At 37.9% G+C, this 14,704-nt stretch overlaps 1 protein-coding gene across 4 annotated transcripts in view; it reads left to right on the top strand.

The window, feature by feature from the left end:
• Positions 1-14,704, top strand: part of KIAA1328 (KIAA1328 ortholog) — a 375,328-nt gene that overhangs the window by 44,114 nt on the left and 316,510 nt on the right. The gene's annotated exons all lie outside the window — the stretch shown is intronic.

The following is a 14,704-nucleotide window of genomic DNA, read 5'->3' as shown; positions in this document are numbered from 1 at the left end:
CTGGCTCACTCGGGCTCGGGCTCGGGAGGGGCATAGAACTTGGGGCGAGCTTGAGGTGGCAGAGGCCGGAGTGACATTGCAACAGCCTGTGGTTCACCGTGCATTCTCCCAGGCAAGTTGTCCCTGGATCATGGGACCCTGGCAGTGGTGGGCTGTACAGTCTCCCCAGAGGGGAGGTGTGGTTAGTGACCTGTGCTTGCACACAGGCTTCTTGCTGGCAGCCTTAGCGTTTCATGCCTGTCTCTACTATCTGTGCTGATAGCCGCGGCTAGCACCCCGTCTGTGGAGCTCGTTTAGGCAGTGCTCTGAATCCCCTCTCCTCGCATACCCCGATACAATGGTCTTTTGCCTCTTCGGCAGCTCCAGACTTTTTCCTGGACTCCCTCCTGGCTAGCCGTGGCACACTAACCCCTTCAGGCTGTGTTCCCGCAGCCAACCCCAGTCCTCTCCCTGGGATCTGACCTCCGAAGCCCAAGCCTCAGCTCCCAGCCCCCACCTACCCAGGCAGGTGAGTAGACAAGCCTCTCAAGCTGGTGAGTGCTGGTTGGCACCGATCCTCTGTGTGGAAATCTCTCTGCTTTGCCCTCCGCACCCCTGTTGCTGCACTCTCCTCCATGGCTCTGAAGCTCCCCCCTCCGCCATCCCCTGTCTCCGCCAGTGAAGGGTCTTCCTAGTGCGTGGAAACCTTTCCACCTTCACAGCTCCCTTCCAGAGGTGCAGGTCCTGTCCCTATACTTTTGTTTCTGTTTTTTATTTTTTCTTTAGCCCTACCCAGGTACATGGGGAGTTTTTGCCTTTGGGGAAGTCTGAGGTCTTCTGCCAGCATTCAGTAGGTGTTCTGTAGGAGTTGTTCCACAAGGAGATGTATTTCTGATGTATTTGTGGGGAGGAAGGTGATCTCCATGTCTTACCCCTCTGCCATCTTGAAGGTCTCTCTAGTAGTTTTTAAATTAATTGATTAGGACACAACAAAGGGAATTGGATAATATTGAGTGATATTTTATATTCGCTCTTACAGAGCCAGAAATTGCATCTTTATTCACTTTATGGTATACCTTTCCTCCTAATTTTAATGTAATTACACAAATATTAAAATTATCATCTTATTAAAAAAAATACTGCAATAAAGTAAAATCCCTCTTTGACACTCTCCCTACTTCCCATACACACTCTGTTTATGTTTAGGTTGAGTTTGTTTCTTTTTAACCTTTTTATTTTGAAATAATTTTAGACTTACAGAAAAGTTATGAGGATAGAATTTCCATATATTCTCTACTCAGCTTTCCATACTGTTAACATTTTGCATTATCATAGTACAGTTATCTAAACTAAGAAATTAACAGTAATGTAGTACTGTCAGCTAAACTATAGATTTTATTCACATTTCACCAATGTCATGTCACTGATAACATTTTTCTAATCCAATATCCAGTTCAGTATCTTGCATCATATTTAGTTGTCACATCTTAGTTTTCTCTAATCTGTGATAATTCTTTGGTCTTTCATAACCTTGGCACTAATCACATATTTTGTGCAATGTCTCTCAATATGGATTTGTCTAGTGTTTTCTCTTGATTAGATTCAGATTATGCATTTTTGGCAAGAATACCACAGAAGTGATGTGCCTTTCCAGTATGTCATAGCAGGGGCTACCTGAAATTAATATGTCTTTTTACTGATGGTATTAACCTTGATCACATGATTAAGGTAGCTTCTGCCAGGTTTTTTCACTGTGAAGCTATTTTTCTCCTTTTAAAGTAATATTAAATTAATTAAATAAGGAGGTCATTAGCCTGAGGAGGCTTTAATGCTTTAGCAGCCTAAATAAGCAAACGGAAACCTATACCTTTAATGCCTCAAGGTTAAGAAATCAAAACCTAAGGACAACCCATAACAAACAGCCACCTAGGCTTTCCTAAATAAGGCAGTTGCTTACACTGTAGCCAGGAAAATACTCTCCTTGCTTGGCTTCCACCGCTTCTCTGTAAAAATCTCTTTCCTAGCTCCTGTGGGTAATGTAATAATGCCTCAGTTTATCTTTTAACATTAATAAATATCATAGTTCTATGGGTTATAATCTAATGTTATAGTTATTTTGTTGCTAAAATTGTTCCAGCTTTGAAAATTGGGAGGAAAATAAGAGTTTTCAAAATTAAATTGAGGCATATCACATTTTTAAGACTTTATTTGAGCAAAACTCAAATAGGGCAGCCTTGAACCGGAAGTCGTTGGGAGCCCTCTACGCACAAAAGTGAGGGGAAAGACTTTATTATAAAGCAAGCTCAGAAGCAAAGCAAGGAAAGTATTTGATTGGCTGTAGCTTAAGCAATTGCCTTATTTGGGAAAACCTAGGTGGCTGTTTGTGACAGGTTGTTCTTGGGTTTTTATTTCTTTTTTTAAAAAAATATTTATTTATTTATTTGGCTATGTTAGGTCTTAATTGCAGCATGCAGGATCTTTTACTTGTGGCATGCAAGATCTTTTAGTTGCAGCATGTGGGATCTAGTTCCCTGATTAGGGATCGAACTCACACCCCCTGCATTGGGAGCACAGAGTCTTAGCCACTGCGCCACCAGGTAAGTCCTGGGTTTTGACTTCTTAATCTTGGCACATTATAGGCGTAGGTTTTGGTTTGCTTAAGAAGGCTGCTAAGGTACGAGAAGCACCTCAGTCTAATGGCCTCCTTGTTTAATTTAACAGGAGCAAAAACTAATATATAAATATGTATAAATAATTATGTAGCTAAGTCTACATGACTGTAAAGAATGTTGCTCCCAACCTTACACTTAAAAATAAGGTGGAGGGCTTCCCTGGTGGCGCAGTGGTTGAGAGTCTGCCTGCCAATGCAGGGGACGTGGGTTTGTGCCCTGGTCCGGGAAGATCCCACATGCCGCGGAGCGGCTGGGCCCGTGAGCCATGGCCGCTGAGCCTGCGCGTCCGGAGCCTGTGCTCCGCAACGGGAGAGGCCACAGCAGTGAGAGGCCCGCGTACCGCAAAAAAAAAAAAAAAAAAAAAAAAAATGTGGAACAAACTGCAAGCTCTGGACATTTCTTGAAACAGAATGCTCAGTTCAACCAGTTAACTCAAAATCTCAGGAGAGACCTGTGCCTACAGGGAAAGATGAGGTGTGAGCACTAGCTTACATGGGACAGACACCTCTGGAAATGGGTAAGAACATTTCAGCTACAATAGGCAACAAATTGGTAGAGGCCAGATGTGGGCAGGTAAGAATAGGGAGCCCCTAGGGCAGCAAGTATAGGGGCAGCTTGAACTCTCTTGCAAACTTTTTCTCCATAGGCCCCACTTGATGAGAGTCCTGATAAAGCATCCCTCCTGGTACAGGCCTGGGAGGAGGAACAACAGTTGTTATGGAAAGTGCGCAAAGTATTTCATGGATCCTTCTGTATTTTTGCTATGTAACAAAAACCGTAAGTTTAGGAAGAGGGATTCTGTAAAATGTAGCCTATATGGCACTGGTAAAAACCACTGAAGTGGGTGGTGGAGGTGGGATAAACTGGGAGATTGGGATTGACATATATACACTAATATGTATAAAATAGATAACTAATAAGAACCTGCTGTATAAAAAAAATAAATTAAAGAAAAAAGATCAAAAAAAAACAACACTGAAGTTGGGGGTAAGCAGAAAATAACTTGGTGGGAGGGCAGGGTTACATGCTGATCACAGAACTATGGAGGAGAGACAGGAGCACTTGTAAGACTCAGGCATACAGTCTGATTAGCACAAGCCTAATTAGAATAATAGAGAATACCACTCCAATCCAGACCCCCATCCCTAGACTAATAAGTGTCTAATAAAAGTAGCAGTTGAGGGCTTCCCTGGTGGCGCAGTGGTTGAGAGTCCCCCTGCCGATGCAGGGGACACGGGTTCGTGACCCGGTCCCGGAAGATCCCACATGCTGCGGAGCGGCTGGGCCCGTGAGCCATGGCTGTTGAGCCTGCGCGTCCGGCGCCTGTGCTCTGCAACGAGAGCGGCCACAACAGGGAGAGGCCTGCGTACCGGAAAAAAAAAAAAAAAAAGTAGCAGTTGAATACTAATGAGAACCTCACAAGAGACAGACCCTCTAGAGGGGAAGACTGAAAGCTAAGGGTGGAGCAGACATTGAGGAAAACATCTGGTCCACTTGAGGGGGTGATTATGCCTAGAGGAATTTGAAGCCTGTGGTGTACTGAGGGTAACCGTAGCAACAGTAAACCTTAAACCTGCCTAACATGTGATTAGATAAATACAACCTCTACCCTAAACACCTGGCCAAAGGAAAAGTCTGCTCATTACCAAGCATAGAAATTATTTGCCTCAGTTACTACTGTCCTACCCAAGATACCCAGATATTAATAAAACTATGAGTATATGAAAAGGCAAGAGGAAACATGTTGGAAAGAGATAAAGCAGCAGATGCAGGTGGAATGATCTGATGAGGAGTTTAAAGTGACTGATTAATGTTAAAATCTGTATTAGTTATCTATGGCTGCCTAACATTATCACAAAATTTTAGCCATTTAAAATACTAGTAAACTTCCCAGAGGCCCCATTGTTTGAGAGAATTTGTGAGACCCAACCTTAATGTTTTCAAAGTGCTTTTTGTTTGACTCTATTGAGGCATCAACTTTGATGTTTCTGAGGTCTTCAACAGAAGTTATTACCTAGTCTTTATCTCCAGAGCTTGTTTTTCCTGGCAGTGTCCTGGTTTTGAAATCTACTCAGAAGACATTTCTTAATTTTAGCAGTTTTGCTATCTGGAGAGGCTGAGAATTTTTGAAACTATGAAAATCCTGCCTCATTTTGGTTTAATAGTCTTTCCTTCAACTTATCTCTCTCTTCTCCCAATTTACTGTAAACACCAGGAAGAAACCAGGCAGCACTTTCAACACTTTACTTGGAAATCTCCTTAGATTAGTTACCCAGTTCATTAGGCACATTTCCTCCTTTCCACATTTCTAAGGATGTTGGTAAACTTTCTACCATCACATGTATTACTTCTCCTTCCTACAATTTCCAGTTATGTCTTCCTGAGACTGAGTTTCTCAGTTCCTTGCTGACTGTTGGCTGGAGGCCTCCCTTAGTTTCTTGTTTCAAGGCCCTTTCCATATGGTAGATTACAACTTGGCAACTGGCTCCCATCAGAGTAAGCAAGAGCAATCAAGACAGAAGTCACTGTATTTTGGTAATCTAGTTTCAGAAGTTACATTCAGGTAACTTTGATAATCACTAGGTCAGTCCCTACTCAAGGGGAGGGGATTAAAGAAGGACATGAACAGCAAGAGACAGGGATCACCAGGACCCATTTTAGAGGCTGGCTACCGCAATAACATTGTGATTTTCCTAAATTTACTTGTTCTGATATATTTTCTCTGATTCCTTAATATTGTTTACATAACAGTCATATCATTGGCACATAAAATTTTACTTATTTCCAATCTGTATGCATTTTATTTTATTTTCTTGCATTATTGCACTGGCTAGGACCTCCAATCATTATTGAATAGAGTTAGTAATAGTTGACACTCTTGCCTTATTCCTAAAGTACAAGGACAGGGACAAAGTGCTCTTTTTTCATCCTCATAGATACGATACTGGAGGTTTATCATGGATGTTCTTTATTAGATTGAAGAAGTTCCTTCAGTTCCTAGATTGTAGAAGAGTTTTTATTATGAATAAGGTGAAGTTTGACAAATGCCTTTTCTGCATTTAGAGATGATTATATAAGATTTCTCCTTTATTCTATTAATATGGTGAATTGCATCAGTTAATTTTCAACTCTTAAATAAATCTTGCCTTCCTGGGCTAAACTGAACTTGGATATATTTTCTTTTTGTAACACTGGATTTGCTTTGCTAATTGTTTTTTAGGATTTTTTCCACTATATTTATTAGATAGATTGGACTATAATTTTTGTTTTCCATAAGTCCTTGTTAGATTTTGGTATTAAGATTATTATGGGGCTTCCCTGGTGGCACAGTGGTTGAGAGTCTGTTTGCCGATGCAGGGGACACGGGTTTGTGCCCTGGTCCGGGAAGATCCCACATGCTGTGGAGCGGCTGGGCCCGTGAGCCATGGCTGCTGGGCCTGCGCGTCCAGAGCCTGTGCTCCACAATGGGAGAGACCACAACAGTGAGAGGCCCGCGTACCGAAAAAAAAAAAAAAAAAAAAGAAAATTATTATGGCTGCTTCATAAAATGAGTATATACTTGAACTGAAAGAAATAACCAGTGAATATTAGAATGTTAACTTTTGGGGGGGTTCAAATTTAAACATGAATTTAAATTGTCAGACATCTCACAGCTTTAGGTATTATATATCATGCTGCCTCTTGTGCTTTGTTCCTTGGAAAATGTGTTTTATTCTTTTAAAGCAACGTGTTTTTTTTATCAGTTTTCTCTATACCTGATCTTTCTTCCTGTATTCAGATTCATTTTTGTCATTTCCATTTTTGATGACTTAACTATTATATTAATTTTAGGGGAAATCATGCATTCCACCTTTCATCTCAGACTTCTTATTTTAGGCATAGTTGCTGTACAATATTGTATAAGTTTCAGATGTACATGTTACTTGTGTTCTTTTTGATGGTAGCCATGCTGACAGGTGTGAGGTAATATCTTATTGTGGTTTTAACTTGCATTTCCCTGATGATTAACAATGTTGAGCATCTTTTCATGTGCCTGTAAGCCATCTGTATGTCTTCTTTGGAAAAATGTCTATTCAGATCTTCTGCCCATTTTTTAATCAGGTTGTTTGCTTTTTTGATGTTGAGTATAAGCTGTTTATACATTTTAAATATTAACCCCTTATCAGTCATATCATTTGCAAATATTTTCTCCCATTCGGTAGGTTGTCTTTTCGTTTTGTAGATGGTTTCCTTTGCTGTGCAAAAGCTTTTAAGTTTAATTAGGTCCTGTTTATTTATTTTTGCTTTTGTTTCTTCTGCTTTAGGGGATAGATCCATAAATATTGTTACGATTTATGTCAAAGAGTGTTCTGCCTGTATTTTCTTCTAGGAGTTTTATGGTTTCTGGTGTTACATTTAGGTCTTTAATCCACTTTGAGTTTATTTTTGTGTATGGTGTTAGAGAATGTTCTAATTTCATTCTTTTACATGTAGTTGTCCAGTTTTCCGAGCACCACTTATTGAACAGACTATCTTTTTTCCATTGTGTATTCTTGCCTCCTTTGTTGTAGATTAACTGGCCATAAGTGTATGGATTTATTTCTGGACTCTTTATTCTGTTCCTTTGATCTAAATGTCTTTTTTTATGCCAGCACCATACTGTTTTGATTAGTGCTGCTATGTAGTATAGTCTGAAGTAAGGCAGTGTGATTTCTCGAGTTCTGTTCTTCTTTTTCAAGATTGTTTTGGCTATTCGGGGTCTTTTGTGTTTCCATACAATTTTTAAAAATTATTTGTTCTAGTTCTGTGAAAATGTCCTTTGTGTTTTGATAGGGATTACATTGAATCTGTAAATTGCCTTGGGTAATACGGTCATTTTAGCAATATTAATTCTTCCAGTACATGAACACAGCATATCTTTCCATCTGTTTGTGTTGTCCTCAGTTTCTTTCATCAGTGTCTTATGGTTTTCTGAGCACAGGTCTTTTACCTCTTTAGGTTGGTTCATTCCTAGGTTTTTTATTCTTTTTGATGCAATTGTAAATGGGATTTTTTCCTTATTTTCTCTTTCTGATAGTTCATTGTTTGTGTATAGAAATGTGACATATTTCTGAATATTAATTTTGTATCTTGCAACTTTACCGAGCTCATTGACGAGTTCTAGTAGTTTTTTGGTGGCATCTTTAGGATTTTCTATGTATAGTATCATATCATCTGCAAACAGTGACAGTTTTATTTCTTTCTTCCCAATTTGGATTCCTTTGATTTATTTTTCAGTTTTTTAAAAATGTATTCACAGAGTTGTGCAGTCATCACCACAATCAATTTTAGAACATTCTCATTACATCAGAATGAAATCCTGTACCCATTAGCAGTCACTCCTCACTTCTCACCAACCTTCCTGGCCCTAGACAACCACTCTTTAGTTTTGTCTCAATGAATTTGCCTATTTTGGATATTTCATATACATGGAATTATATAATATGTAGTCTTTTTAAACTAGTTTCTTTAACTTAGCACGATAACTTCAAGGTTTATTTCTGTGGTAGCATGTATTAGTATCTCATTTCTGTTTATTGCCAAATAATATTAAATTTTATAGGCAGTACCACATTTAACTTATCTATTCATTTATTGATGGCATTTGGGTTATTTATACTTTTTATTATTATGGATAATGCTGTTGTGAACATATATGTGTAAGGTTTTGTTTTTTTTTTTTTTTTGTGATACGCGGGCCTCTCACTGTTGTGGCCTCTCCCGTTGCGGAGCACCGGCTCTGGATGTGCAGGCTCAATGGCCATGGCTCACGGGCCCAGCCGCTCCGCGGCATGTGGGATCTTCCCGGACCGGGGCACGAACCCGTGTCCTCTGCATCAGCAGGTGGACTCTCAACCACTGCGCCACCAAGGAAGCCCTATGTGTAAGTTTTTGTGTGGACATACATTTTCATTTCTCTTGGGTACACGTCTAGGAATGCTGGGTCAAATAGTAACTCTTTAACTTTTTGAGGAACTGCCAGACTGTTTTCCAGAGAGGCTGCACCATTTTATGTTTCCACCAGAAATCTGTGAAGGTTCTTATCTGTCCTTTTGCATAATGGCTAATGTTGTTGAACATATTTCCATGTACTTTTTGTCTATTTGTGTATCTTCTTTGAAGAAATATCTATTCAGATCCTTTTAAATTGGGTTGTCTTCTTTTATTTAATATTTATTTATTTATTGGCTGCATTGAGTCTTCGTTGCTGTGTTCAGGCTGTCTCTAGTTGCGGCGAGTGGGGGCTACTCTTCATTGTGGTGCACAGGCTTCTTATTGCAGTGGCTTCTCTTGTTGCGGAGCACAGGTTCTAGGCATGCGGGCTTCAGTAGTTGTGACACCCAGGCTCAGTAGTTGTGGCACGTGGGCTCTAGAGTGCAGGCTCAGTAGTTGTGGCAACAGGGCTTAGTTGCTCCGCGGCATGTGGGGTCTTCCTGGACCAGGATTCGAACCCGTGTCCCCTGCATTGGCAGGCGGATTCTTAACCACTGTGCCACCAGGGAAGTCCGGGTTGTCTTCTTATTGTCGTGTTCTCAGTGTTCTTTATATATTCCATTTACAAGTCCTTTATCAGATATATTATTTGCAAAAGTTGATCCCATTCTGTGCATTGTTTTCTCACTTTCTTGATGGTGTCATTTGAAGCACAAATGTTTTTAAGTTTTGATGAAGTCCAATTTATTTTTGTTGTTGTTGCTTGTGTTTTTGGTGTCATATCTAAGAAACCATTGCCTAATTCAAGGTTGTGAAGATTTATGCCAATATTTTCTTCCAAGAGTTTTATAGTTTTAGCTCTCACATCTTGGTCTTTAATTCATTTAGAGTTAATTTTTGTAAATGCTGTGAGTTATAGGGGCCCAACTTTATTCTTTTGCATGTGGATAGCAAGTTCTCCCTGCAGTACATGTTGAAAAGACTGTTCTTTCCCTTTGATTTTCTTGTTACCCTGGTTGAAAAATCAGTTTATTATAAAAATGAGTGTTTATGTTTAATTCATCTATATGTCTGTTTTTATGCCAGTACCACACTCTTGATTATTGTAGTTTTGTAGTAGGTTTTAAAATCGGCAAGGGTGCGATCCCCATCTTTTTCTCCTTTTTCAGGAATATTTTAGGTTATCTGAGTCCCTTTCATTTCCATATGAGTTTTAGGATTGGATTAATTTGTTAATTTCTGCAAATAAACCTGCTGAGATTTTAATAGAGATTGAGTTGAATCTGAAGATCAGTGTGGGGAGTACTGCCATCTTAACAATGTTAAGTCTTCCAGTCATGAACATGGAATGTCTTTCCATTAATACAGGTGTTTAATTTCTTTTGACAATGTTTTCATAGTTTTCAGTGTACAGGTCTTGCTTCTTCTGTTGAATTTATTCCTTTGTATTTTATTTTTCTTGATGCAGACGTACATGTAATTGGTTCCTTAATTTCTTTTGGGGGTTGTTCACTATCATTGTATAAACATATAGTTGACTTTTGTATATTAATCTTTTATCCTGTAACCTTGCTGAACTCCTTTATTAGTTGTAATAGTTTTTAAGTGGATTTTTTAGATTTTCTGTGTACAAAATCGTGTCATGTAAAATAGAGATGGTTTGACTTCTTTCTTTAGAATCTAGATACCTTTTATTTCTTTTCCCTACCTAATTGCCCTGACTATAATCTCTAATACAAAGTTGACTTGCAGTGGCAAGAGCAGACATCCTTGACTTGTTTGTGATCACAGGGGGAAAGCACTTAGTCTTTCACCATTAAATATGGTATTAGATGTGGGTTTTTCGTAGATGGCCTTTTTCAGGTTGAGGAAGTTTCCTTTTCTTCCTATTTACTGAGGTTTGTTTTTTTTTTTTTAATCATGAATCATTGTTGGATTTTTTTCAAACCCTTTTCTGCATCTATTTAGATGATCATGTGGTTTTTGTCCTTTGTTTTATTGATATGGTATATTACATTAATTGATATTTGATTATTAAACCAACTTTTCATTCCTGGGTTAAATTCCAGTTAGGCATGATGTATAATCCTTTTTTTTTTTTTAATGTTCCTGGATTGTGCTTGCTGGTATTTTGTTGAGGATTTTTGCATCTACATTCATTTGCTGTTGTTTTGTAGTTCTTAGAGCTCTTTTGACATAGATTGCTGTGTTTCTCGTTTCTTAAAGCACCTTTGTTCCTTTAGACAGTACATTTTAAATTACAGTCAAATGTTAAAATTTGTAAAGAGGGCATTAAGATGATTTCACTGCCATATATATATATATTTGTAGAAATATACTTTTTTAATGATGAAACTCTTCTTTTTCACCATGCATTTACATTTGCTTAAAAACAGTATATACCTTTCTGTCTGCTAGATGTCCTGTGAAATCTAGGACATCTAATCTCTCTAAATCTTATCCACTAAGTTAATATTGAGAATTTATAGAATGCTGCCAGCATTCTCTGCTTCCAAATGTGAGATATCAATCAGGGAAAGAAATTTATCTGGTTGACCATTGGTGAGCTCTAACTAATTCTCTTTGGGATAGAAGCTTCGTTGCCTTGACCTTGTCTTTCACATTAGAAAGACATTTCTGGAGTACCTAGAAGAACATTGGGGATATGTACAGCCATAAAATAAATCTCTTCCTAGAACATCAGTTTTACTAAAAATTTTAGAATAGATGGGTATGGGGAAACTTTTTATATTAAAACAGAAAAGATTGTTTTATGGAGAAAAATACAGAATGTGCAGGGATGTTTAAGCTAAAACATAAGCCTTCAAGGAAACTCAGGTTTTTTGCCATGGTTTTCAGCCAAACCACCCAACTCTAAGTGTATGAATTATCATTCCTTGTTAGATAAGAGTACAGTTTGTGGACATAATTGAGAAATACTCTGAGATGTTAAATAAATGCTGAAATGATTATTTCTTTATGAACAGACTATTGTCCTCCTTGTAAATAATTAACAAACCAACACTGGAAATATCCTCTTGACCAGAGTTTTCAACTTTTCTATCCTATTAGTCAAATATTTCCCTTTTTTGTGTTTACATTCTCATTTTGTTAACTAGCTTATTGCTGTACTCTAAATGAGATAGAGGATTAGGTATTTTTATGTTACTTTGTGGTCTGAGAATGCTTTGATAAAAAATGTAGATCATGATACCAGATAATTTCTCATACATACACCTCATGGGAAATATTATTGAACATAAACAGGAAGACATATTTCAGAGTGGATATAAAATCTTGAGTTTGTTTTATTGGCAAGTCCTTTGCATTTAAAGGCTGTATTAATACACTTGCTCCTATTAGCTATGCTAATAGACCACAGAGAAGCCATGCATATCTTTAGGTAGGCCTATAGAAGTGTTGCCTTTTGTGCTTAACACAGCTTGTTAAGTTTATAGCCTTCCAGAGCATAATAATTGCTAATAGGTAGTCTAATCATAGCAGTGTAACAGAAAAGATTTTCTTTTTTTTTTTTTTTTTTGCGGTACGCGGGCCTCTCACTGTTGTGGCCTCTCCCGCTGCGGAGCACAGGCTCCGGACGCGCAGGCTCAGCAGCCATGGCTCACGGGCCCAGCCACTCCGCGGCATGTGGGATCTTCCCGGACCGGGGCACGAACCCGTGTCCCCTACATCGGCAGGCGGACTCTCAACCACTGCGCCACCAGGGAAGCCCAAGATTTTCTTTTTTTAAAAAAAAAAAAGCCCTGTTTAAATAGTGTAGCAACAAAATTTTCAAATATCTCTAGAAACTAAATTTAGGAAAGAGTGGTTCTTCTGGATAGAGCACTTTAAGTTTTGGGAGAAGCTCATCATAGCCACTGGCATTATTGAATATATGTACAAGCATTTTTTGCCGTCAGTGATCCCTAGAGTTTTCATGGATTTTCTTCAGGTTTGACAAAGGGAGTAAGTAAATGCTGGGGTATATGTTCTGACCTGGCAGTCTCTAGACATACTTTCTTCATTTACTTTAATGTTAGGTAAATGTGGCAGTGTACTTTGTTGTTACTGTTTTTATGACCTTGGAAGCCTTGCTTTCTTGAACAAACAAATCTTTGGGTCATTCCTCATATTTATTTGGCTTTTATGAATGGAATTGAGATGACAAGGGGCCATTGTGAGGTTGCTTTCGGATATCCCATAACTGGATAAACTTACTGTGATTATTTTTTCCTATAGTAGGCATTCAGTTAATATTTTTTAATAAGTAAATGAAAATAAATCTTCTCTTATCTGCTTATGAATTTTCCTCTTCAGTCTCATCTTTAAGATTTGACCAATCTAAACAGGGAGAGAACTTGCCACATATTTTCTCACCTTGACAGTGTTTATTCTCTCCTTACAATATATAGCATTACCTATTTCATCTTTCTTTTATGCATAATCCTACAGATTCATCACTTCTTTTGTTTTACGTTAACCTCATGCGAAATTTTGCATCGTTAACACTTTTTAATATTTCTCTTGTCATCCTCTTCCACTGCCTCTTTCATCCTATGGTTGTAGCTTTTGCATAGATTACAGTATTGTATGCCTTGTACCCTGACCAGATGTTTGTTAACTTCTTTCTTATTTCTTTACAAATGCTCTCCATATTTGTAAAGGACATATATATAGTTCCAGTATGTTTATAGTATAGTAAAGGAAATTATAGAACTTAAGCTGGAAGGAATTTTTAAAATTGTCTAGCCTTTTTTGTTTATGAGTGGGAGTAATGATGCCCAGAGAAATAAGCATGCTTTGCCACAGTCACCATATGTACGTGGTTTTCTGATTTACAGTTTGGGGGTGTACTTGATCTGGAACAGTTTCCTAGCAAAGGTGTTTCAGAAGCCAGTTGATAGATTGAAGAGGAGTGATTTGGATGATAGAATGAATTAATGGTTCAAATGTTTGACAATTTTAGAAAAAACTTAAGAGGCAGTGGGGAATTACTGTGAAAGATGTTAGTATAAATGTGGTTGAGGATAATGACAAGAATAGCGAAGGCATTGTAAAGAGATGGCAACAAGGGAGCAGGCTAACCTGAGACCAGATTATAAATCCTCTACGTATGTGTATATTTGTTCTTTGTTTAGTTGTGTGGATTCCTTGTAACTGTATCAGTATTAGAGATTATGCTCATAGAAAGAAGGTCCTGAGTCCCATACATGAGCCTAGTAGTATGCTAAATGTAAATAATAGGAGTCGGGAAAATGATTGGAATGTCATGATAAGCAAGAAAAAATAAAGCTATTTTTTGAACATTACTATATGCCCTGCACTTTCACACAAATTAATTCAAAGACAAGATGCAGTCAACTCTTGAACATTCAAAATTCTAATTTTCATTCTGTTATTTCATTGATCTTAATATCTCCACCAGAAAGCTAGCAACAAAGGAAAGGCTGTGGAGTTCATGTTATTCAGAAATTGCTCTGGTGGAGTACAGGTGTGGGAGGAAATAAATTTAGATGCTCAAAGAAAAGATTTGGCTTCCCTGTGGATTTCACTAACACATATCCCTGTGTGATCTTATAGAATAAAATGTGTTGTACTCTCTTTGGAGAATTAATCACCAGTGACAGAAATTCAGAGCTAACATCTCTGTTCACAGAGTAACATGAAAATTAGGGTTGTCATTTTAAGGTAAGTTTTAATGTTTAGTTTTTTTTCCCCCCTCTGTGCTCTTATCAGAAACCACCCATTTTTGATAGGATTGAGTTGGAATACCTTTCAGAGTTAAGCATTAAAGATACATATTAAAAAAAAAAAAGATACATATTTTTGGTCAGTGTTTTTTACTTTATAACCCCTTTTTGAACTAAGAATAAATGTGCAAACCCTTTTTTATCTTAATGCCATTTAAAAATTCCAGTCCAGTTATTTATATGCTACTGAAGATTGCAGGGTATTAGTACCAGGAAAAAGTAAAATCACCTATGTATGTTTAATGCAATATTTAAGCAGTATATATGTTGTTTATTTTATTGACAGGGTTTAAATAGAAGTATGAAAAAGATCTAAATCAAAATAAGTTGTGCCTTATTTGATAATGAAGA

This window comes from Phocoena sinus, chromosome 14 (genome assembly GCF_008692025.1).
Source record: "Phocoena sinus isolate mPhoSin1 chromosome 14, mPhoSin1.pri, whole genome shotgun sequence".
Taxonomy (NCBI): domain Eukaryota; kingdom Metazoa; phylum Chordata; class Mammalia; order Artiodactyla; family Phocoenidae; genus Phocoena; species Phocoena sinus.
Note: the sequence above shows the minus strand (reverse complement) of the source record. Positions and strands in the feature narration are given on the sequence as shown.